This window comes from Sminthopsis crassicaudata, chromosome 3, assembly GCF_048593235.1.
Source record: "Sminthopsis crassicaudata isolate SCR6 chromosome 3, ASM4859323v1, whole genome shotgun sequence".
In the NCBI taxonomy this organism is placed as follows: domain Eukaryota; kingdom Metazoa; phylum Chordata; class Mammalia; order Dasyuromorphia; family Dasyuridae; genus Sminthopsis; species Sminthopsis crassicaudata.
Window position 1 is genome coordinate 586,466,734 of NC_133619.1, and position 12,004 is coordinate 586,478,737.

The window sequence follows — 12,004 nt, forward strand, 5'->3', positions numbered from 1 at the left end:
AGCTCAATATCTAATAATAGGAGAGACAATATGCAAACAACTGTGTACAAAGAAGATATCTAAAGGGTAAATTGAAGGGAATCTCAGAGGGAAAGACACATAATGGAAGGGAAACTTTGGTGATGGTAACTTGGTGAGTAATTATAACAACATAGAAATTATAATATTAATACACAATAAAAACTAACATTTATCAAAAGCTTTAAGATTTGTAAAACACTTTACTTATTATTATTGTTTGTCCTTCAAAGAGGACTAATGATATCATAGGGTGATGTCTTGCTCATGAATTGGATTTAGTGAGGCAGAACTGCACAAAGTCATCAACTTCACTGTCTCTTCCAGAATCAGAAGTTCAGCAGCAAGACAAAAGTCAAGAGCGTTGGCAACGACCGGGGATGCAGTGGATGACCTTGGCCTTTCCAAATTAAGGTCTTTCTCAGACCTCAGTTTGTCAGAGGCAATGCCCATTCAGTGCAAAGGATTAGTAAGAACTGGGCAGTATATTCTATCTCAAATATCTTTGAACAGGCTGTCCCCTGAGATGCAGCATAATAATGGCAAATCATGCATAAATGCTCACCTCCTAAAATCTTGATATCAAGTCTTCTGATTTTGCATTCATGCATTCATTGCCACTAGAGGATGGTTAAGAATTCAATAAACGAGGAGTGATGGATTGGGAGTGGGGTTACCAAGGGATAAGAATTTGCAGGATGGCAATGGTAGAAGAGAGGAGGAATGAAGATATCATTCCCCCACAGCGTCTCACACTGGGCTTCACACATGGTAGGTGAGCTATAAATATTTATTGAATGAATGCATAAAATATGCAGTATTACCCAAAACTTCATCAAGTTTTCTAAATGATCCTAAACAGACCTTAGAGAGTGAAGATATTTTCTGTTTTTCATCTCTTGGGAAATAATGTCTTCCTCTTCCCTGACTCCATCCCCAGCTCACCATCCTTAATGCTCTTTACAGCTTATTATTTAATCCTTCCAATAATTCTGAGAGGTAACTATTATTGGTATTGCCATCCCCATTTTATAAATGAAGAAAAAAGGCCAAGTGACAAAGAGTGATTTTTTTTCTCATGGCCATGTATCTAATTAATTAAGAACCAGAAGTAGATTTGAAACCTAGGTTTCTACTGTCTTGTTTTAAGCACTATTCCTCAATATATCTCTCTTCCTCTATCAATGATGAATGTTAAAAGCCACTGAAGAAGGAATAGACAAGCACCAAAAAATCATTGTTAGAAAAGGGCCCTTCAAACAACCCCAGAATCCTTTGAGGGAAGTTTTCCCATTGGGGATGAATCTGCAATAAACATGTTCTTTACAGGAAAGAACATTTACAGCCTTTCAGAGCATTCCATATCTCTATGAAAGGTCCAGGAGGAGGAAGTTCCTAAAGGAAGAGAATCAGCGAAACAGCAAATTAGTAAGAAAGAATATGTGTGTAAGGGCAAGTTAAGAGATGGAGTCAGAATGGAGAAGCTCTGGATTTGGATTCTGACTCTGACATTTACAAGAGCTACCTGTATGGTTTTGAACAAATTATTTAAACTTTCTGGGCTTCATTTTTCTATATAATGGGGCACAATATTATGTCTGTATACAGGGATATTTTGAGTTTTTTCTCTCTCTTGTCTCTAATATCCAATCAAGATCAAGATCAAGTTAAGATCAGTTTATGAACTTCATAGCACAATATAAATGTGAACTATTTTTATTACTATCATTAACCTATCTGTAGTGTGACTTTAAGTCACTCAATTTCCCTCTTAGCCTGTGTCTCCTGATGAAAAATTAAGAAAAATAATGTTTACCTTGGCTTTTTAGCAAGGATACTTTGGACACATAGAGACTCCTATCTATTTCTCTACAGTTGTTCTAAATATCTTTCTCTTCCCTGAAGTCCCTAACCATATTCCCTCCCCCAACATGCACTTATAGAAGTCGATGGCTTAATCTCCTATTTTACTAAGAAGACAGAATACATTTTTCATGAGCTCCATCAATTTCCTTTTTCCACTCCTTAAAATTGCTCTGTGTCTTTTACTCTCAACTCTGATGACATTAGAGGTAATATCCCTATAACTTCACTAATGTCAATCTCCCAGCCTGTTTTATTACAGATTCCATGCTCCCTCATTTTCTTCTGTCTTTAATCTCTCTGTTTCTATATTTCTTCTCCATCATCTGAAAATATGCATAATTCTTCCCAATTCTAGAAAAAGCCTTTTTTTATCCATTGACTATCTCGTTTATCATCCACTATTTTGTTGATAATTTTTGGGGAAAAACCTGTCTAAACTTGATACTCCAATTCTTCACCACAGTCTGTCTTTTGTCCTCATTACTTTACTAAAATTATTCTCTTCATGGTCATTAATAGTTTCCTTTTGTTTGACTATCTTGTTTGACTTCTGTGGATATTAGACACTATTAACCATTGTATACTGTTCTTCTGTACACTCTTTCTTCCTGTACCTTCAGATAAATTATATTATCTTGGGTTTTCACCTACATCTTTAACACTTCTTCGTCTATTTCTTTTCTTGGATCCTAAGAAAGATTAGACTGGTTTTTCCTGGCATCCAGTGAATGAAATAGTGGAATTGACAGGTAGATTTTAACTTGAATTAAACTTCCAAACAATTAAACTGTTCAAAAGTGGAATGTACTGTTCTGGGAGATAATTCTCCAACCATCCACCCATCCATCCATAATCATCACACTCACCTATGTACAAGTATTCCCAAAATGGAAACTTTCAAGCAGGGAATCTGGATATCCATTCACTTACCAGGGTGTTTCATAAACAACTCAGATATAATCTCTCACATAATTCTCAACTATGATTCATACCTACTGTGTGCCCAGCAGGAGAATATTGAGAAGTTTCTGTTGTAGTCTCTTACACTTAAAAGACCTTAGAGTCTGGTCAGGAAGGAGGAAATCAAAATATACCTATAAAAAGTGACTAATGAGCTCATCAGACTATATCTACTCAAGGCCAAAGAAGAGGAAGTCAGGAGTTTGGAGACCAGGTCAGAGGTTTAGGAAGGTGAAGTAAAAAAAGGTAGAACTCCGCCCCTCCTCCAAAAAAAAAAAAAAAAAAAGATTTGCTAGAGACTGGATATGTGGGATGAATATGAGGAAGTGAATCTGAGTGGTTAGGAGAATGGTGTTGCTCTTAACAGCAACAGAGTAGTTGGGAAGAGGTCAGGGTTGGGGAGGGGATGGAGGGAAGATATTTTTGCCTCATTATCTTTAATTTTCTGATCTAGATGTATACTATTTCTCCTCAATGTAAATTCCACAAGAACAGAACTGTTTTATTTTTGTCCTTGGATCTCTAGTATCTACCATAATACCTGGCACATAGTAGGTTTTTAATAAACTGTTATAGTCCCTCCCCTCCCAACCCAAGGTAGTTATTTTTTTCCTGGCCTAGTTTTTCTGTATTCAGCAGACTGTCTATTCCTCTTGTCCCATTTTCCTGCCTGGCATCCATTTCTTTTTCTCTTACCCCTTCTCTCAAATAGCCTTCCTGACCCCACATCTGGAAACTGCTATACTTGGAATATTCGAAGCCAGCAGATTGGTGTCTGATTCTCTGTGACTCCAGGAATGGAAAAACTAATTAGATTCTTCTGAGAAGGACACTCTCTGAAGGCCATCCCTCAATTAAGCACCCAGGCTAGTAGCTCCGACCTTGAAATTGCTTTGACACCTATGTTGATAAAAGAACTTCCCTGGAAGCATAGGCCCAAAAGTGGATTCCTTCTACCTTCTATGACCTGAAGACCATCATGACTGAGGAACTTCAAAGATTTCTCTCCTATTTGAAGGTGTTGGTGTATTCTCTGAAAAGATTTGCTCTAGCCAGGAGGTGCCAACTGTGGTCCTAGTGAATGGAGCTCTCGCTAGGTCTTTTCAGTCCTCTCTCCCTAGTTATTCCTTGCCTCTGGTTTCCTTGGGTCACTCCAGCTAAGCACATGGCCTTCCCTTAAACATACCAAATAAAAGGGCCTATTATGTTTCAACACTGAGAGTTGGCTCATTGAATTCTTCTGTGGCTCTGACATAAATGTTTGTTGAATTGATTTGAACCGAAATCCATGAAATATCAGATCCAGGGGACTAGACGAGGAAATGTGATTTAAGTTTGGGGGCAATGGAGAAAGAACACACAGTGAAGAGTCAGTAAAACACCAAGTAAAGAAGAGAAGGGGCTTAGACTAATGATTTAGTTCAGCAAAGAACCAGCCTGAGGCAGTGGGATTTCAGCTTTTTATTAGCCTTCTCATGCTTCCCACTCAGCTAAAGGCAAAGCAGCTGGGTCTAAGGAACAAAATACTCAACTCCCTAGGCTATCTCACTGGGTTAGGTAGATAATACCTAGTTGCCGATGAGGAAACTGAGGCTCAGAGAGGGTAAGTCACTTCAAACACATACATATTCATCTTGAAGACTTGGTCCCTTCCCCCATAAAATAGGGAATTTGAACTATATATAGTCACTAATGTTACTGCCATTTTCTGATTCTGTGGTTCAATTTATCTCTGTAGTAGTCCTTAATTTTCTTACATCTCCGAATAATGGGACTGCATTAGGTGATATTCATAACTGGTATTTTTGTCATCTGTTAAGGTTTGAAAAGTGCTTTACATTCATAATAATTTTTGAGCATTATAAGATTTTTGTGAGTAGGCATTACAGGAGGTATTATTATCCCCATTTTAGAGATGGAAAAACTGAGGCTCAGAGGTTAAAATAGCTTCTTATGTTCACACATTTATAAAGAGTCTGGGACAACATGAGAACCTTAGTTTATTTGTTTCAAAAAAGGCACAAGATTAGAAAACAATATCAGAGATCCTGGAATTGGCTAAGGAAGTCACCAATAGACAACTCTGAATACATTCTGAGAAAAGGGGATAGTATCAGTCCTCTAGAAAAATATGGCACTAATTTAAAAAAAAACCAAAAAAAAAGCTGAGGGGAAAAGAAGATCCAACTGCACCCAATTTGCTAGGAATTTACTAACCATCTAATATAAGCAAGGTATATAAAGACAAAAATGAAAAAAAATTCCCTAGCATCAAGGAGGTTACATTGAAAGAGAGGAAGGATGGGAGGATGGAACAAAAAAAGGAAACAAATACATAATAATTTGAGTAGGAAGTGAGTTAAAGACCAGGAGGCAAGGATATCAGGGAAGGTACGAGGTGCCACATGAGTTGAAATGTGAAGGAAGCCCTTTTCCTTTATTGTTGTATGCTCAATTAGGGCAACCCAAGGCTTCCAGCCTATAAACCACATGTCTTGGATCATAAAAACAAAAAACCCAAAACCCCTGTATCTCAGGAGAATAGGAAAATCCTTGAATTAAGAGGCAGAGGTGAAAAGGGAGTGCATTCTAGGCATGGAATGCAGCTTGGACAAAGGCTCAGAGGTCAGAGACAGAACCAAGAAGGGTTCAGGTCCCATCTCTGACACATATGGATTGTATGCTTCCATTTGGCCTAACATTATTTAGAAATGGTGTTTGAGACAAATCTCTGAGACAATATGTTTCAGAGAAGATGCCTATCTGCAGTAGAAGATAGAATCCCTTCCTCTAGAATTCCCAGTGCTACTGAAATCCCCATTTCTTATATTACTTAATGCTGAGGTTCTTAACCTAGTTTGGGCCATAGATCTTTTTATCAGTCTGCTGAAATTTATTTTCTTTTTTTCAGAATAATCTTTGAAATAACTTTAATGTTAAATTTCAGTTAGAGACTAGTGAAAATAACAGTATATTTTCCCTCTATCCTATCCCAGCTCACAGATATCTAGGAATCTGTCCATCGACCCTCAGAGCTCTAACTTAAAGCAATATAGAGGGAGCCAGGAGGGAGCGAGATAATATTGCAAGAATAACTAGGCATCAGAAGGCCGCAGGAATGTGAAGCGATTAGTAGGGCTTCAGAATGGCCTGGTAAACTGAGGCAGCAGATAAGTAACTATCATAAAACAGTACACAGAGGAATAAGTTCCTGAATATATGCAGAACTATAGTCATATACCCCAATAATATTATAATGAGGTTAAACACAAACAGAGACATGAGATTCATAGGCCTTAAGTGATACTTGGAGCAGAAAGTGGATGATGCTTGCAAAATATCATGGGGATTGGAGGATAGGAAGATGAGTGTTAGGGAAAGAGAAGTCCTGAATTTCTGGGAGAGTGAAAAATTGTAGCAATGTTTTGTGCTATAAACCAGTTCTTTGTGGATGCCAGCTAGAGCGACAGAGGCCAATAAAGCATTTTAATAAATATACCTTGCTTCTGTTATTTTTGACCCTGGAAAACCACAGCAGAGGCCCAGGAGCAACAGTTTATTTCAATTAACCTTGCACACCCCTGGTCTCAGCTTGCCTGTTTTTCTACATTGTTATGTGCCCAAGAATGTGTGTCTATTAACCAAGAACCTCCAGCCTTCATTTCAACCCGTGTGATGACTTATAACAAAATGAAATCCATTATCCCAGGGAAAGCAGAATCTTTCTGATGTGAAAAATATCTCCATTTATTTTTTTAAAGGTCAATTACAGCTTCTAGAAAACTCCAACTAATGCAAAATAACAGCCATAGAGAAGAAGGATAAGGAGCCCAGAAACTGCCTCAGTGAATACTTAATCTCCCCACCAAAGAAAAAGACATGGCACTCAATAGCAACACACTACATCAGAGTATAAGTTTATTTGTATCACTTTCATTTTTGCCCAGCAAGAGGAAAAGTATGTTTTTTAAATAGTGTTACTACACAAAACTCAAGGATAGTAAAGCTATCTCAACTTCCTCCTGAGTACATTTGTTGATAAAATTAAAAGGTACAAAAAGTTAAGGACAGTAGAGACCGTACTGACATTATTCCATCACCAACAATCAGGTCTCATCAGCAATGACAGTGGATCTGCCCCATTAGGGCTTCAAATCTTCACTATCAAATACTGAAGGAGTTGTACTTTAGGAAATAAATAAAGTTGGAAAGGAAAGGGGGAAAATGTTAAGAAAAGAATCATCTGGACCAAGTCCAATTCATAGATAAGAAATCTCTGCTGGAGGCACTTAGGTTGATTTTCAAGAAGCCTCAAGGAGAGAAAGAGCACCCTTGTGCATGCCCTTTTATGCAAAGCCCAGAGAGAAAGAGAGAAAGAGAGAGAGATACAGAGAGAGACAGAGAGAGAAGGAGAGATAGAGACACACACACACAGAGAGAGAGAGAGAGAGAGAGAGAGAGAGAGAGAGAGAGAGAGAGAGAGAGAGAGAGAGAGGGAGAGAGACAGAGAGAGACAGACAGAGACAGACAGAGACAGAGAGAGACAGAGACACACACAGAGAGAGAGATACAGAGAGAGACAGAGAGAGAAGGAGAGATAGAGACAGAGACAGAGAGAGAGAGATAGAGACACAGAGAGAGAGAGAGACAGAGACAGAGAGAGAGAGATACAGAGAGAGAGACAGAGAGAGGAGAGACAGAGAGAAGGAGAGACACAGAGAGAGAGACACACACACACACACACACAGAGAGAGAGAGAGAGAGAGAGAGAGAGAGAGAGAGAGAGAGAGAGAGAGAGAGGAAAGCTGCTTTTGCCCCATCCCTTAACCCCTTACACAAAATAATGCCTACCTACCAACATCTTTTTCATCTCAAGAAATTTTTATGAGAAGGGTCTCTGCACCCATGGAATACACCCTTGATAAAAAACATGAGATAGGAAGAAGTCAGACTTTTGAGGAGGAGGATTTCCTATACTAGAGCACCTCTTTATAAACCCACAATTGAATGATCTGTGTAAAGCATATAAGATGCTGCTGTTTGTTGAATATATACGTATATATTTTTAAACATTTAACTCAGTAGAGCAAAATGCATCCTTGAAGGATCTCTTCAGAGAAGATGACTCCCACGCATACATCAAAATCATATGAGACTGACAGACAAGACTTCTAAGATAAATTTACTCAATGATCTGCTGGGTATTGATATTAAGCAAGGTGTTAGATAGAAAGATGTATGTTCACCTGAGGCATTCACCCGTGTCACAGAAGATGTTCTGCATAAAGTCAAGATAGAAAAAGGATTTTCTATTGATAGAGAGATTTCCCAAATATTACTCTGTGCAGGCAGCATTATACCAATTGCAACAAACCCAAGTCAGTAAGTCAGTCAGTCAATAATAAGCATTTATTAAGTGCCTACTAGCTACCAAGCACTATGCAAAGTGCCTAGTTCCATATGATTTTGTAATTAATGTAACAATTTAAATAATATAAACATTGTTTAAGAATCATGTGTATTTTAAAACAGGATCCAGATAATCACTTTCTTAGCCATCATTTCAACAAATTCACTTGTTTCTCTGTCCAATCCACTAAACAGCTGCCAAAGAGACATTCCTAAAACATAGATCTGACCATTTTACTTTGAACTTCTTTGCATATTTATTAATAATAATAATAATGTATTTTGTATTGCTATACGAGTACAAAACATTTTAAAAGCATTAGAACAGGGAACCCCATAACAACACAGTACAGTGGAGAGAGACTACATGAGAGTGAGGAAGACCTGGGCACAGATTCTGTTTCTGACAAACACTGGCTGTGGGATCCTGAGCAAATGTGTGCCCTATCCCACCTCCAAAATCAGAAACCAAAGGACTGTCCTATCTTGGTCCTGAAGGATCTTGCCCAGAGAGTTTGCCACTTTCTGAAACCATGAGAAAACAGTAGCTGTTGTGTTCCTCAATGCCATAATTGTTTTTGCTCCCCACGAGAGCAGGTGTCTTGTTGATAGATGAAGGGGTGTCCAATTGTCCAAATTTATCTGCTACTAACAGGACATGTCATCTTTCTTTTCTACTCCTCAGCACCACATAGAATGGTTCCAAAGGAATGGTCTCCCGAAACTGCTATAATGTATGCTAATAAAAACAGTATACTCATAAACTAGCAGCTTCAGATTTTCAGAGGGGTCCGGGGATCCATAAACCACAGGTAGCAGGCGATCGCTACTTCCCCATACACATATATCCTTAGCACTCAAAGGTTATTTATCTCTAATTGCTATGCAAGTACAAATTAGTACAACAAACGCAGTGTGGCTTGCTGGGATGGCACCAGCCGTGAATGGTGAGGACTCCTGCGCAGCTCCCTTAACGATTTCCTGTATTTAATTTCTCCCCCACTGAGGCAGCTTAATGGGAGAAGGCACATTCTTTCACATTTGTTTCACTTCAGAAATTTGGGCAACTTGTCGAGTCTTACCTGGGAACTGAGGGTCTACAGGCAATCAAGCTTGAAGTTCAAATAGATAAGGGATCAGGAGAGGGTGAGGAAAGGGCTAAAAACTCCCAATCAAGTGACAGACTGAGGTCCTTCAGTCATCCCAAATCAGATGAGCCTGAGCCTGATCATTTCCCTAAGAGAGGTCTATCAAGAGTGTCAACGAACTGAAGGATATTGGATTTGGGAGTATGGAAGGCCTGGATTCAAATCCTACCTGAAACACTTAAAAGCTGTTTAACTTTGGACTAGACAATTAACTTTTTTGTCTCAGTTTCTTCATCTGTGAAATGATTAGGTTGTCTTTAGTGGTCTCTAAGGTCCCTTTCAAGTCCGCATCAAAGACTCTTATGGTTCTAGGGTAGGAACAACTGACCAAAGAGGGCTGAACTCACTTCAGAACCTTCTTAGCTCTGTGACACTAGGAAAGTCGCTTAATCTCTTTGAGAGACTCCTTATCTGCAAAATGAATATAATTATACCTGTACTATTTTTCTCATAGGCACATACAATAACATGAGTAAAGAGAATTCTCTTCTCTATTGAAATGATATATCCAGAGCTAAAATGTTTATCTCATAATGGGATTGTGAGGATCAAATGAACACTTTGGAAATCTTAAAGCAATCTATAGATGTAGATTGAATTTGACAAACGTCTTTTATGCATTGAGGGCAGCTACTTGATGCAGAGATTATTAGCATACAGGTTTTAATCCTATGTCAGACACTTCCTAGCTGTGTGACTCTCAACAAGTCACTTAATTTTTGTTTCCCTCAGTTTTCTCATCTGAAAAATGAGAGGGATAGACTTGATGGACCCTTCTGTCTTTAAATCCACAATCTTATCATTTAACAAGTTCAAGGAACTCTTAGTATTGTGTTCTGTAGCAGGGGGGTCAAATTCAAATAGAATCTAAGGCCATTAAAATGTAAATAATGATCCATACAGCTGCACATTAACTTAAAAAATCACAAATGAACATTAGCTATATTCTTTTATTTTTTTATTTATTTTGTTAAGTATTTTTCAATGAATTACATTTTAACTGGTTGGAGTGTAAACCTCCCCACAGCATGCTGGATGCCTCTGGTCTCCAGCACTATGTTCCAGAAGTCAGTCTGAATTATTTATTAGTCTTGACACTCTTTATATTTACAATGCACTGCATAGTTTGCATCCCTAACTTGCCTATTGTTATTGTGACCCTATCTTGGTTGATTGCCTCAGATGATAATGCTATGAATTCTTAAGGTAAAAATAGTGATCCCCACTTTATCAAGGAGGAAATGGTAGGAAATTGATCCTGGTAGGAATGAGAGATGATTAGGAAAGGGAGTGAGCTCTGCCTTCTCAAACCCAAGGTGAGGGACAATTCATTGTCAGTCACATAGTTATGGAATTGGAAGAAGTCAGTGAAACCAATTCCCACATTTTACAGATGAAGAAACTTGGAGGTAACAAGATTTACCCAAAGTCACACAAGTGATGATAAGGATCATGATGCTTAAAGGTAGCACTTATATTGTAGTTTAAGGTTTACAAAGCACTTTGTCCTCTAACAACCTGGGAGGTAAATGCCATTATTATCTCCATTTTATAGATGAGGAAACTGAGGCTGGATGAGGTTAAATAACTTGACCAGGCTCACACAGCTAGTTAACATCTTGAGGAAAGATTTCAACTTGGGTCTTCCAATCCAATACACGACACTGTGCCACTTCCCAGCCCAAGTAAGAAGCATATTACTCTGGATTTAAATCCAGGTCCTCTGAATCCAAATTCACAGCACTTTCCAAAAGGTTCTGTGCACAATGGGAAGAAGGTTAAAATCAGAATCCTAAAACGTCAAATTGAACCCTGGCTTGATTGCTTACTAGCTGTGCGCCATAAGCAAGCCATGTAGTCTTCTTGTCTTCACTTTCCTTATCTGTGACATGAGGAGGTTAGATTAGGTAAATTCTAGGGTCCCTTCTAGTTCCAAATCTCTGATCCTATGAATGGATCTCACTGTAATATGCTATCTCTTTAATTCCATGCTCAACATTTTGGAGGTTATAACAAATACCACTTTAGCCTCAAATTCCTGCCAGAAGTGTAAAAGCTGATGGAAAGGGATAATGTATTTTCTGGAATCTGGGCAAGAGTCCAAACTCTTTTAGTAGAGTCCTTTCCAAGTTCAGTGATTGAGACTTCTTTTGTTACCTTTTTTTCTTTGTTTTTTCTTTTCCTCTTTTCCTTCCTTCCTTCCTTCCTTCCTTCCTTCCTTCCTTCCTTCCTTCCTTCCTTCCTTCCTTCCTTCCTTCCTTCCTTCCTTCCTTCCTTCCTTCCTTCCTTCCTTCCTTCTTTCTGTCTTCCTTCTTCCCTCTCTTTGTTTATTTGTTTGTTTGTTTGTTTCTCTATGTCTCTGTCTCCCTTCCTTCCTTTCTGTATCCCTCCCTCCCTTCTCTCCTTCCTTCCTTTCTTCCTTCCTTCTTCTCTTCTCTCTCTCTCTCTCTCTCTCTCTCTCTCTCTCTCTCTCTCTCTCTCTCTCTCTCTCTCTCTCTCTCTCTTCCTTCTTTCCCTCCTTTCTTTTTTTTAAAGCAAATTACTCAAGTGGAGACCATCCTGAAATTTTTCAGCAAGGACATGCTTCAAATCAGACACCAATC

The 12,004-nt window shown here is 38.6% G+C and overlaps 1 protein-coding gene across 1 annotated transcript in view; it reads right to left on the reverse strand.

The window, feature by feature from the left end:
- Window positions 1-12,004, reverse strand: part of CSMD2 (CUB and Sushi multiple domains 2) — a 988,708-nt gene that overhangs the window by 551,587 nt on the left and 425,117 nt on the right.